Source organism: Heloderma suspectum, chromosome 1 (genome assembly GCF_057233095.1).
Source record: "Heloderma suspectum isolate Gila_16-S chromosome 1, 16-S_ref, whole genome shotgun sequence".
Classification (NCBI taxonomy): domain Eukaryota; kingdom Metazoa; phylum Chordata; class Lepidosauria; order Squamata; family Helodermatidae; genus Heloderma; species Heloderma suspectum.
Genome location: NC_139458.1, coordinates 298,577,364 through 298,589,098, shown reverse-complemented (window position 1 = coordinate 298,589,098; position 11,735 = coordinate 298,577,364).

Here is an 11,735-nt window from a genome sequence, read left to right as displayed (position 1 = left end):
GTTGAAGAAAAGGCAAGAACCATGATAAGGAAGTGCTCTAAAGGTCCTAGATATTGCGCTTTCTTCTGCCTGGCCCTGGTGAGATCTTCACATGCTGCTGAGGTATATGTTGAATGATTAACCACCTATTCTAGGACACTGATGCCTTTTCTAGTTTATACCCGTGGGAGACAGAGTAAATGAACACAGCATACAGATGCAGCAGAACCTCTGACAACATGTAATAGTGAAGGTGGGGCTTGGAAATGGCATAAAAGTTGGGGTGTTATAAGTGTGCCCCTGTTTGTTTGCTTTGGGGAGTGCTGTGTGTGAAATGTTGGCTGGTATAATGAAGATGCACAGAACTTCAAAGGGAAGGGGGAGGAGAAAGGATAGTGAGTAGGAAAAAAAACTGAAACAAAAGGCACACACAGAAAACGTTAGGCCATCAAAAGACAATAGGGTGGTAAATAGGCTACTCCAAGGGCAGGGGAAGTCCTGGCGCAATAGCAGCCCTTTAGAGGCATTGCCAGATGAACATGAAAAATCTAGCAGTATTTGAGCTGCAGTCTTTATTTCTTTTTGCTAGTGCTAACATGGATTTAAAGTCTTTAATGTTTCATACAGATATGTTTCTGGCCTCCCAGCTGAGCAGAGCAGAGAAAGCTGCTCCAGCTGGCCCAGGGACTACAGAAGCAAGCAAGCTCCCAGAGAGCGAGCAATCAGAGCGAGTGAACAGGGGGAGCAAACAGGAGTTGGCCAGGGAAGTTTGGCAGGGAAGGTCATGGGAGAAACCCCTAACATTTTTTTTTTTAAAAAAATATTTTTTACCTTATTTTTCTTGTAACACACACTTCCATACCAGTGGGACTCTCTGTTTTTAACCTCCAGTGAGTAGAGGACCAGGCACAGGCTACTCTAGAACAATCAGAAAGCGAGACATGAAGAGGGAAAAGAGGCTATGGAAGGACAAAACTCTTCAGTGGTGATGACTGTCAGGAGCACCCTTCCTGCCTTCTGAAATCTTCAAGTAGCCCAGAATCAACACGCAGATAAAAGGGCTCTTTTCCAAGGCTTTATTTCCATTCAACCTAATGACGCTTACAGATGCTAATTGCCTTAGCCTAAGAGGAAAAATTAAGAGGGAGCAGCCTACCAGGGGATTCTAGCCTTAGGGAGTCAATTGGTCTCCATTTGGAGGGAAAGGGCAGGAAGCCTCTGAACTTAAGGGCTAAGAGGAGAGAGTCTATCCCTTTCCCATGGGGCATTGAGGTGCAGCTGTTGTCGTTGCACCAAGCGGGCTGAGCGCCTCCTCTCGGTGCCCGCAACCTCTCGCTTGTCCATACACCGGCGTCTTGCGTCCAGAAGCTCCAGTTGTACCTCTCTTTCCCTGCCAGGGTCACTGTCACTTTCAGGAATGTGAGCAGGGAGGGACTCTCCCTCCAGCTGCACCTCTGAAGAGTGAGCGGGTTCCTCTCCCACGGTTCCTATCTCTTCCTCAGAATCATAACTGCTTTGGGACTCTATGGGCTCTGATCCAGCCCTGACAGTGACCTGCAAGGTGTGTGCAATGTTTGTTTTCTTTCCTGAGAACAACATGGCCTACATGTGCAACAAGTGCAAGTTGTTGGCAAACAACTCTAACGAGAAAAGGAGACCAAGATGGGTAGGAGTTTTTAAAAAGAGAAATTCTCAAGGCACAATGACAAACAATTCCAACAAAAAAAAAAGGTGGAAGACTAGAGAAGTAGCCAATGTGGCTTCACAAAAAGCTTAGAGATGACCTGAAAACAAAAAAGCACACATACAGGAAGTGGAAGGAAGGACAAGCAACAAAGGAAGAGTACAGGCAGGTAGCACAGAATTGCAGGGATGACGTCAGGAAGGCTAAAGCTGGGAACGAACTGAGGTTAGCGAGGGATGCTAAAAGCAACAAAAAAGCTTTCTTCAGCTACATGCATAGTAAAAGACAGAGGAAAGAAATGGTGGTTCAACTATTAAGTAAGGATGGCAAAATGATAACAGATGACAAAGAAAAGGCAGAGGTGCTCAATTCCTACTCTGGCTCAGTCTTCTCCCAAAAGAGGGTCTATGACCCCGCTGGCAAAGGCGAAGTACAGGCTGAAGGGGCAGGATTGCAGCTTGAGATTGATAGGCATATGGTCAAGGAACACCTAATTACTTTGAATGAGTTCAAATCTCCAGGGCCAGATAAACTGCATCCTAGAGTAAGAAAGGAACTGGCAGAAGAGCTCTCAGAACCACTGTCTATTCTCTTTGAGAAATCATGGAGGATGGGTGAAGTGCCAGATGGATGGAGGAGGGCTAATGTTGCTCCTATCTTCAAAAAGGGTAAAAAGGAGGAACCTGGGAACTACAGACCAGTCAGTCTGACATCAATCCCTGGGAAAATTCTGGAGCAGATGATAAAGCAATCAGTCTGTAAGCACCTTGAAAACAATGCAGTGATTCCTCGAAGCCAACATGGATTTGTCAAGAACAAATCCTGCCAGACGAATCTGATCTCATTTTTTGATCAGGTAACCTCCCTTGTGGACTGTGGGAATGCTGTGGACATAATATAACTCAACTTCAGCAAAGCTTTCGACAAAGTGCCCCATGATATCCTGATGAGCAAACTAGCTCAAAGTGGGCTAGATGAAACAACGATCCGGTGGATCCACAGTTGGCTACAGAATCAGACTCAAAGAGTGCTTATCAATGGGACCTTCTCAAACTGGGGAGAGGTAACGAGCGGGGTACCGCAGGGCTCAGTCCTGGGCCCAGTGCTCTTCAACATTTTTATTAATGACTTGGAGGAGGTGGTGCAGGGAATGGTGATCAAATTTGCAGATGACACAAAATTGGGCGGGATAGCTAATACCTTGGAAGACAGGAACAAAGCTCAATGTGATCTTGATAGACTGGAGCACTGGGCAGAAAACAACAGAATGAAATTTAATAGGGATAAATGCCAAGTTCTGCACCTAGGAAAAAGAAACCAAATGCACAGTTACAAGATGGGGGATACTTGGCTCAACAACACTATAAGCAAGAAGGATCTTGGAATTGTTGTCGATCACAAGCTGAATATGAGCCAACAATGTGATGTGGCTGCAAAAAAGGCAAATGCTATTTTGGGCTGCATTAATAGAAGCATAGCTTCCAAATCCCGGGAAGTACTAGTTCCCCTCTACTCAGCACTGGTTAGGCCTCATCTGGAGTACTGTGTCCAGTTCTGGGCACCGCACTTTAAGAAGGATGCAGACAAGCTGGGGAGGGTTCAGAGGAGGGCAACAAAGATGATCAGGGGACTGGTAACAAAGCCCTATGAAGAGAGACTGAAAGAACTGGGCATGTTTATCCTTGAGAAGAGAAGACTGAGAGGAGAAATGATAGCGCTTTTCAAGAACTTGAAAGGTTGTCACAGAGAGGAAGGCCAGGATCTCTTCTCGATCATCTCAGAGTGCAGGATACGGAATAATGGGCTTAAGTTACAGGAAGCCAGATTTCAGCTGAACATCAGGAAAAACTTCCTGAGTGTTAGAGCCATACGACACTGGAACCGATTACCTAGGGAGTTTGTGGGCTCTCCCACACTGGAGGTATTCAAGACGAGGCTGGACAGCCATCTGTCAGGGATGCTTTGACTTGGATTCCTGCATTGAGCAGGGGGTTAGACTCCATGGTCTTATAGGCCCCTTCCAACCCTACTGTTCTATGATTCTATGATTCAATGATTCTATGATATCCTCCAAACATTTTCTACTGTGCCTGCTGTTATAAAGTACACTGATAAAGGTTCCTTGCCCATCCCCACCCATATATCAAAATAAATTTGCAAGGCTTCCATGAGTTCAAATAGATAGTGTTACCATCTCTGAAAATAAGCTTAATTCTTTCAGATCTCCTGAACACGGCTTGAGAAGCCCAAACAGTGACCTTTGCTCCCTATGTCTCTTGCTCCCTTAAATGAATCCCCCCTTTCTTGCTTGCTGCTTCTTATAGGTTAAGTTCTCCCATCCCAAGAACACCTGTGTGCTGCCACCTCTCTCTCATTCTTCCAAATGTACCCCTTTGGTGAAGTTTTTGGCTCAGTCCCTTAGGGTCAAATTAAACATTTGGACATTCAGTGACTGGATCTCCTGACATATGATGAGCAAAGGGCTGGATGTGCCTGATCTCATCAGCTGAGCAGGGTCAGCCCTGGTTCGTACTTGGATGGGAGACCGCCTGGGAATCAGGCTTCCTGCACTGAGCAGGGGGTTGGATTCGATGGTCTTGTAGGCCCCTTCGAACCCTATGATTCTATGATCTCTTTTTAAGGCTTGAAAAGCAGCCATGAGGGGTGGGGACACACCCACCCACCCTGTATTATTTTCCCAATTTAACACACAGCTGCACACAGCTGCTATTAACCACAGAGGGTGAAGAAGACTGGTATAGTACAAGTACCTATTTTTCCCACTCCACTGCTAATAGCAGCTTTGGAGGGGAGTGATTTAAACTGGAGAAATGACAGAGTGGGAAGGGTTAACTCATTGTCCCCAGCACCATGGCCAATCTCCCCACTGCCCCAGTTGCTTTTAAGTCTTAAAAAAAGATAGCAGGAGATCCAATTCCATTGCATCTAGTTTGGTCCTTAGATCAGCTTTGCTGCACGCAGGTCATCTCTCATCTGTGATTGGAGATCACCCCACCTCCTCCCAAAGTCCCCAGTAGCTTCCAGGCCAGGGCCCAGGGCTTGGGAAGGGGGAGGGGCCCACAGACGAGGCCCAAGCCTCTGTGGGCCGATTGAGCAACCTCCACAAGTCAAATCAGCAAGAGGTTGCACACCCATGCTCTACAGCAACTGCCTTTATGACCATCCCATTATTACCATCAACCTCATTTATTGCACCCTTGAACCAGAACTTGTCCTAGCTTGTTGCACCTCATTGCTGTGAGAAAGAGTTAGGACATCAGTTTCATAGGAAAACTGATTCATCGTTTTTCAGTTCTAGGGTAGAAAATGTAGCAATAGCTGAATGCATCAATTAATAATTCTTTTGCTGCCTCTAGGCTATTTCTGGTGCCTGTCTTTTAAAACCGCAGTTGTTTACTTCCCTCATTATCTTCAGGCGCAATCCTATTCAGATAGGCAGCTACCTCTGAACTCAGAGGTGACCGCCTATCCAATGAAGGCGGATTGTTCCCTCCATGCTTCTCCTGCCTTGCATTTCCGGCTAGACAGCCAATTACAGCTATTTAGCCGTGGGAGGGCTGAGCGGGGGAGAAGGCTGCTGTATGACACATTGGATGTGTCATACAGGCATTTCCGCCCTCCCCACCCCAGAACGCCCCCAGCCTCACCCCTTTTCGGCCGCTCCGTGCTCCTCTTGCGAGACAGGAGGCAGCATGGAAGAAAGCGCTGGCTCCGAGGTCGGTTCCTGGAAAACTAGATATCCTATGGCCATCTAGCCACTGTCTAGCGGCCATAGGATTGCTCCCTCCATCACCATAGCTTTATTGTTCAGTCAAAGATTGTCACAATATTTGTAACAAATAAAACTTAGATTTCCAAGGTCAGATTCTACAAAAGGGGCATTGCAGGCTACATCGAAACAGTGACAGCAATTGAATCCCATGCATGGCATCCTATAACATTCTCCTCCTCTATGAAGATCCATCATGGCTTTTGGGTTGCCACATCATATCTGGATACTTTGTGAGTTGTATATTTATCCTCCTGGATTTGTTTTTTAAAATATCTCTGTTTCCTCAGGTTATTAGCATGTATTATGCAAGTCAGTTGTTCAAGTGAATATTTCCCCCTCAGTAACTCATGGATGGGATAATAACACTCTTCTTTTTCATCCTGTACTCTGCCACCTGGAAGCTCAGGTTGCCAGTTTTTTAACCAGCCTTTGTAGCCAGGGCCAGGGCCATTCTTGGTGCCAGGCTTTGGTGCCAGAGGTGGGAGCCAGTTGTGTAGTAGAGCAAGGAATCACAAGGTCGAAGCACCAAGACCTTTCGGTTAGCAGAGATGATGATGTCATCACCCCCCACCTCAGACTTCCCTGTTCCCTCTGAGCTTAGCCGCCATCCTCACAGTAGCTGGGGGGAAAGTGTATTCTCCCAGCAACAATATATTGACCTGAGCTAGATCTACACTAGTGCTTTTTAGCAATATTGAAGTGCACTGATAATTGTTGCGGCACATTAGGGGCTCCTTCGTATGGGGCTTTTTTCCTGCTGTGGAGATACCTTACTCACAGAAGTTTGCGGGTCCTGTACATGATGCAGCCCTCCTCCAGGGAACCTCCCACTCTTTGTGAGCTATATTGCATTGTTTTCCATGACGATGAAAGTCCAGCATTTTCCCTCCTCCCACCATGGAGTCAATATAAATGAGGGTATACTGTTGAAAGTCACTATTGCAAATTAAACTGCGCCACCTAGTGGCTTCGTAATGAAACACATAGAAGTTTGGGTGGTTTTCTTTTAAAGCCACATGGAAAGGACCCAATCTAATCCCACAAAGATTCCGGAAGCAGAAGCCCTGGTGTTAGAAAAAGGGGAAGTCTAGCGAGACAGTCACATAAGCATAATCAGAAATAAACATGTTGACACAGTCGTGCTCTAATGAGTCAGCTAACGGCTCAGTCAGTTGACATGACTTGTGGCTAACAGAAAATTGTAAAGGGGGGGTATAAAAGATTTGTGCATGCTTAACTCGGGGGTCCAGACTGCTCTGCACCCGTTTTGCAAAACGACTAATAAAATAGTGTTGGATCCACTGCTGCCTGCCTGGCATCCTTTCTTTCAACCAGAAGCAAGAACTTTTTATCTAACAATTTGGTGCCGTGACTCGGATCCTGCTTCGGGGCGCATCCCCTTTGCGCTGAACCGAGGGGCTGCGGAGGAGAAGTGGCCACAGGTGGTTGTTTTACACTGCCTTCTCCTCACGTCGGTGGCAGTGAAGGCACTTGGGGACCAACGCCAGAGGAAGAGGGAAACAGCTTACATTAGGGGTTAAACACGGGACGGTGGTGTGTTTGTGATTGTGTGAGACGCCTACGGGCGAAGCGAGTGGGGAGCCCCGATCTGCATTTCCCTACCCCGGCAACGGGCTGGGTCAGAGGAGGGCGAAGCGCGAGACTTGTTGATTGAAATTACCACCGTCATAGGCGGGTCCCAATCCAAGCCTGGAGAAGAGTCCCCTATGCCCTTTGTTGTTTGCGTTGTTTGCGCAATTGGTCACATTTTAAGCAAGATTATGGAACTAAGATGACAAAGGATCGCCTTGTCCTTCTTTGTGCCCGGGAATGGCCGGTATTAGAACCCAAATGGCCACCCAAGGGGTCTTTTGACCCAACCCTGGTATCTGTTGTGCGTATAATAGTAACACAAAGGGGAAGTTGAGACCAGTTCTCCTATATTGATTCATGGGCGACCTGCGTACCCCTTGGTGGCAAGCCCGCTCTGTGAGTTGTCAGATGCATGTCTCTAGCCCTTCCTGTGGTGGTCAATAAGAAACCAACAAAGAAAGGGCCACCTAGGGTCGTGGCTACGGCACCGGAGGACCCACTGCTTCCTCCTCCCTATGGGACAGCCGTCACCAGACGACCGCGCCCATTACATGCACCACCATCTCCTGAGGAGCCCACTCGGCGGCCAAATGCCCCCGAGGAGGACACCTCTCGCGAAGTGGTGCCAGAGGACCCTGTCCCACTAGTTGAGTTCCAGGACACTTTGCAAGATCGTCTAAATTCCCTTGAAAAAAGTTAGAAATACTAGAGGACACATGGGGACCCTCGTCACAGGAAAGGGCCCCCGAAAAGGGCGGAGAGACAAAAGGGGGCCTAGCTACAATTTGCAAAAAGTCCTGACTTTAAAACAAGACAAAAACAAACCTCCTGCCATGTTCCTCCAAAGGCTAAGGGAAGCCTTCGCCAAGTATACTGATATTGACTTGAATGACCCAAATAATTTAAAGATTCTCATGACTCAGTTCGTGGGAAATAGTTGCCAAGACATCAGAAAGAAGTTGCAGAAAGTTGAGAGAGGATTGGCGGCTGACCTAGGTGTTTTAGTAGAGGTAGCTCAGAAAGTTTATGAAAGACAAGAGGCAAGCAAAGCTCCTCGCTGTGGTTCTCAGACCCGACAAAGGAGGAGCTAAAAAGAGAAGAAAAGGAGGGAGGAAGGGGTCCTCCCTGAGAAGAGACCAGAGTGCCTTCTGTAAGAAAATTAGGCACTAGAAGCGTGACTATGAAGCCTTGAAGCAAAAAGAGAGAGAGGAGGGTGCGGGGGGGGGGGGGCAGAAAGGATTTTGCATGAACAAGAAAGAGACTAAGACAGACCGGGGCCCGGCCCCCTCTTAGCCGTCTCTGAGGCAAGACGGGACCCCATAGTCAAAATTAAAGTTGGGGACTGCTCCTACAATGCCCTTGTAGATACAGGGGCCGCCCTGTCCATCCTCCCCCCTTAGCCAACCACCAACGGGAAGTGGGGGATCTACCACCATAATGGGGGTTGAGGGAAGGGCAACCTGAGTGCCCCTTTCTTGTTCCTTGCTCACCAAGGTTGGGAAAACACACCTAGAACACGCCTTTGTCTGTAACCCCTCCTGTCCGGTGGCATTGTTAAGAAGGGACTTATTGACTAAGCTCCAAATTGAGATTGCTTTCACTTCTGACAGAAGAATAGAAGTACGGCTTCCCCTCTTTTGGATTCTCCTGATGCAAGCAGGGAGTCTATTGCAAAGGTCTCGAGCAAACTGGGCTCCGTCAGTCTGCGTGCCATCAGCCATTCCAGCTCTTCTGCAGACATTGGGGCCAACAACTTCCATGGCAACTACGCCTTTGAGGGCATTGGTGATGAAGACCTCTAGGGGCCCTGCCCTGACGCAACTCTGTGGGATATAAAATCTCCTCCTGGGTGGATCTCCATGTGCCTCAACCCCAGCCAGCTGCCCACCCTCTTGTCTACATGGATGGGGAGACGGCGCGACCGCTGTATGAGGCGCTGCAAAAAAAATAAATTAGATAAATGGAAATGGACTAAAAAAAATGAATAAGTCTTTCCTCAGTCTCAAAGCTGCCCTTGTGTCGCCACATGCCCTAGCCATACCAAATCCCAGTCAACCATTTAGACTCTATGTGCATGAGAATAAAGGCGTAGCCTCGGGAGTAATTTGCCAGCAAAAGGGCCCCTCCTGGAGGCCGGTGGGATATTACTCCAAGATCCTTGATGTCGTGGCAAGAGGCTGGCCGAGTTGCTTAAGGGCAAATAAGGCCGCAAAGAGGGCAGCCAAGGAAAGAATCCAAGGGACATTTCTCGTCTTACCCAGAAGAGAGGAGCCCCCCGCATACTCCCCTTCCAAGTTACAGATGGCGCAAGAACACAGAGTAAGTCCCCGTGGTGACAGATGGATCCAGATGACAGATGGGAGGCTGCTCCTACCACAGACCCTGCAGGGAGCTATCTTAGAGCAAGTGCATCATTCTCTTGGACACCCTGGGGCATCAGCCATGATTGACTATTGCAAGAGGCTGTTCGTCTCTCCTGGCCTAACTGTACACGCCCATCGATTAGCAGCAACATGTGAGGTTTGCCAGAAAATTAATTCCCCCAGGGCACCCCCTCCACCAAGGGGAGGGCGACCATGGGTGTATTATCCCTTCCAGAGGGTGCAGATTGATTTTGCTGAAATGCCACCATGTAGGGGTTACAGATATCTGCTTGTAATAGTGTGTCAAATGATGGGGTGGGTAGAAGCATTCCCATGCAGAAACTGTCAAGCAAAAATTGTAGTTGCTAAGTTGTTACAGGAGGTGATGCCCCGGTTCTCCCTGCCTGAGGTTGTAGAGTCCGACCAGGGCTCACATTTCAGCTCAGCTGTTACGCAAGGACTGGCACGAGCTCTGGGGGTAAAGTGGCACTTACATTGCCCCTGGAAACCCCAGGCGAGTGGACAGGTTAAAAGAACTAATCGGAGTCTCAAGGAGACCCTAACCAAGCTCCAGCAAGGGGTAAAGCTTACTTAGATTGAGGCTTTGCCAATAGCTCTAACAAAGCTTCCAAGAATGCCAAGAAAAGACATAAAGTTGTCCCCCTTTGAGCTAATGTTTAGATTCCCGCCCCGGGTACACTGCGGAAGGAGGGAAAAAGTCAAATGGGAAATGGGGGATCAGATGTTGAGGGGCCAGTTGACTTCTCTATAGTCCGTTCTTTCACAGCTTACGAGCTTACTCCGTCCCATTCCAGAGGTTGCCGCTAGATGCTCCCATCCATCTCTTCCAGCCGAGAGACAAAGTGTTGTTAAAAAAGTAGAATAAAAAAGCTCTAAAAGAAGGGTGAGAAGGGCCTACCTGGTGGGACCAACCAGCCATTCATGTGTGAAACTTGTAGGTTCTAGCAAATGGACACATTGCAGCCGGTTAAAGCCATTTAGATAACCCCTGCCTCCTCCTGTCACCCGGAAAGAACAGGAGGACACGGGCAACAGTCCTCTGCTCCCTGGCACCCCCCCGGAAGCTGCCAGGGACACAGGCAAACAAGCCATCCAGGAGCCACAATCGCCTCTTGTTTATAAATCCCAGCAGTTAATTGAAACTGCCCTGTCAAAACAAATGCTTTTGCTTTACTGCACAGACAAAGAAACTCCGCTTTAAGACATGAGTAAAGACTTAAAGGAGGGAATTGTTAGAAAAAGGGGAAGTCTAGCGAGACAGTCACATAAGCATAATCAGAAATAAACATGTTGACACAGTCGTGCTCTAATGAGTCAGCTAACGGCTCAGTCAGTTGACATGACTTGTGGCTAACAGAAAATTGTAAAGGGGGGGTATAAAAGATTTGTGCATGCTTAACTCGGGGTCCAGACTGCTCTGCACCCGTTTTGCAAAATGACTAATAAAATATTGTTGGATCCACTGCTGCCTGCCTGGCATCCTTTCTTTCAACCAGAAGCAAGAACTTTTTATCTAACACTGGTAAATGGCAGGATTTTTAGCCTTGTGTGATGAAGCCCTAGGCATTCCTTATACTGCTTTTCTAGCGTTATTTCCTGCTTTTTATTCCATATTATTTAAAATACCACAACAGATGCCATTGTGTGCACTACAAGGTATAAAGACGCAAGAGGGATATAGTGTTGCCATGATGGCATTGTATCAGTATGACACAAGATGTAGATCTGGCCCTGGTTCTCATGATCACAGCAGTTGAAACAGGCCACTGTGGCTTGTTGCAGCCACTGGGTGTGCTGGGCAAATTTCCCTAATTACCCACAGCGGCGCAGGTTGCTGTGTCATCCAAACCTGGGCAGGATGGGGTGGGAAGCAGCCTTCATCCATGTGCTGTTGTTGTGATCATGGAATCATAGAATCATAGAATAGTAGGGTTGGAAGGGGCCTACAAGGCCATCGAGTCCAACCCCCTGCTCAATGCAGGAATCCATGCAAACACAACAACAGCACCTGTTGTAATGCAAAGCATTTTTGGGTGGCTTGGCCTTGAATGGGCAATTGAGACCTGTTAGTTTTGCAAAAGACCTATGAAAAGACAGACAGACAGACAGACAGACAGACAGACAGACAGACAGATTACATGGAGACAGAGAGAGAGAGAGAGAGAGAGAGAAAGAAAGAAAGAAAGAAAGAAAGAAAGAAAGACAGGGATCAACACTACTGCCTGAATTTTTGGACTCTCCTTAGGAGGCGTGGCTATGGGGACTGTCATAATGAGCTCCTGCACTTCAAAATTGACCATGA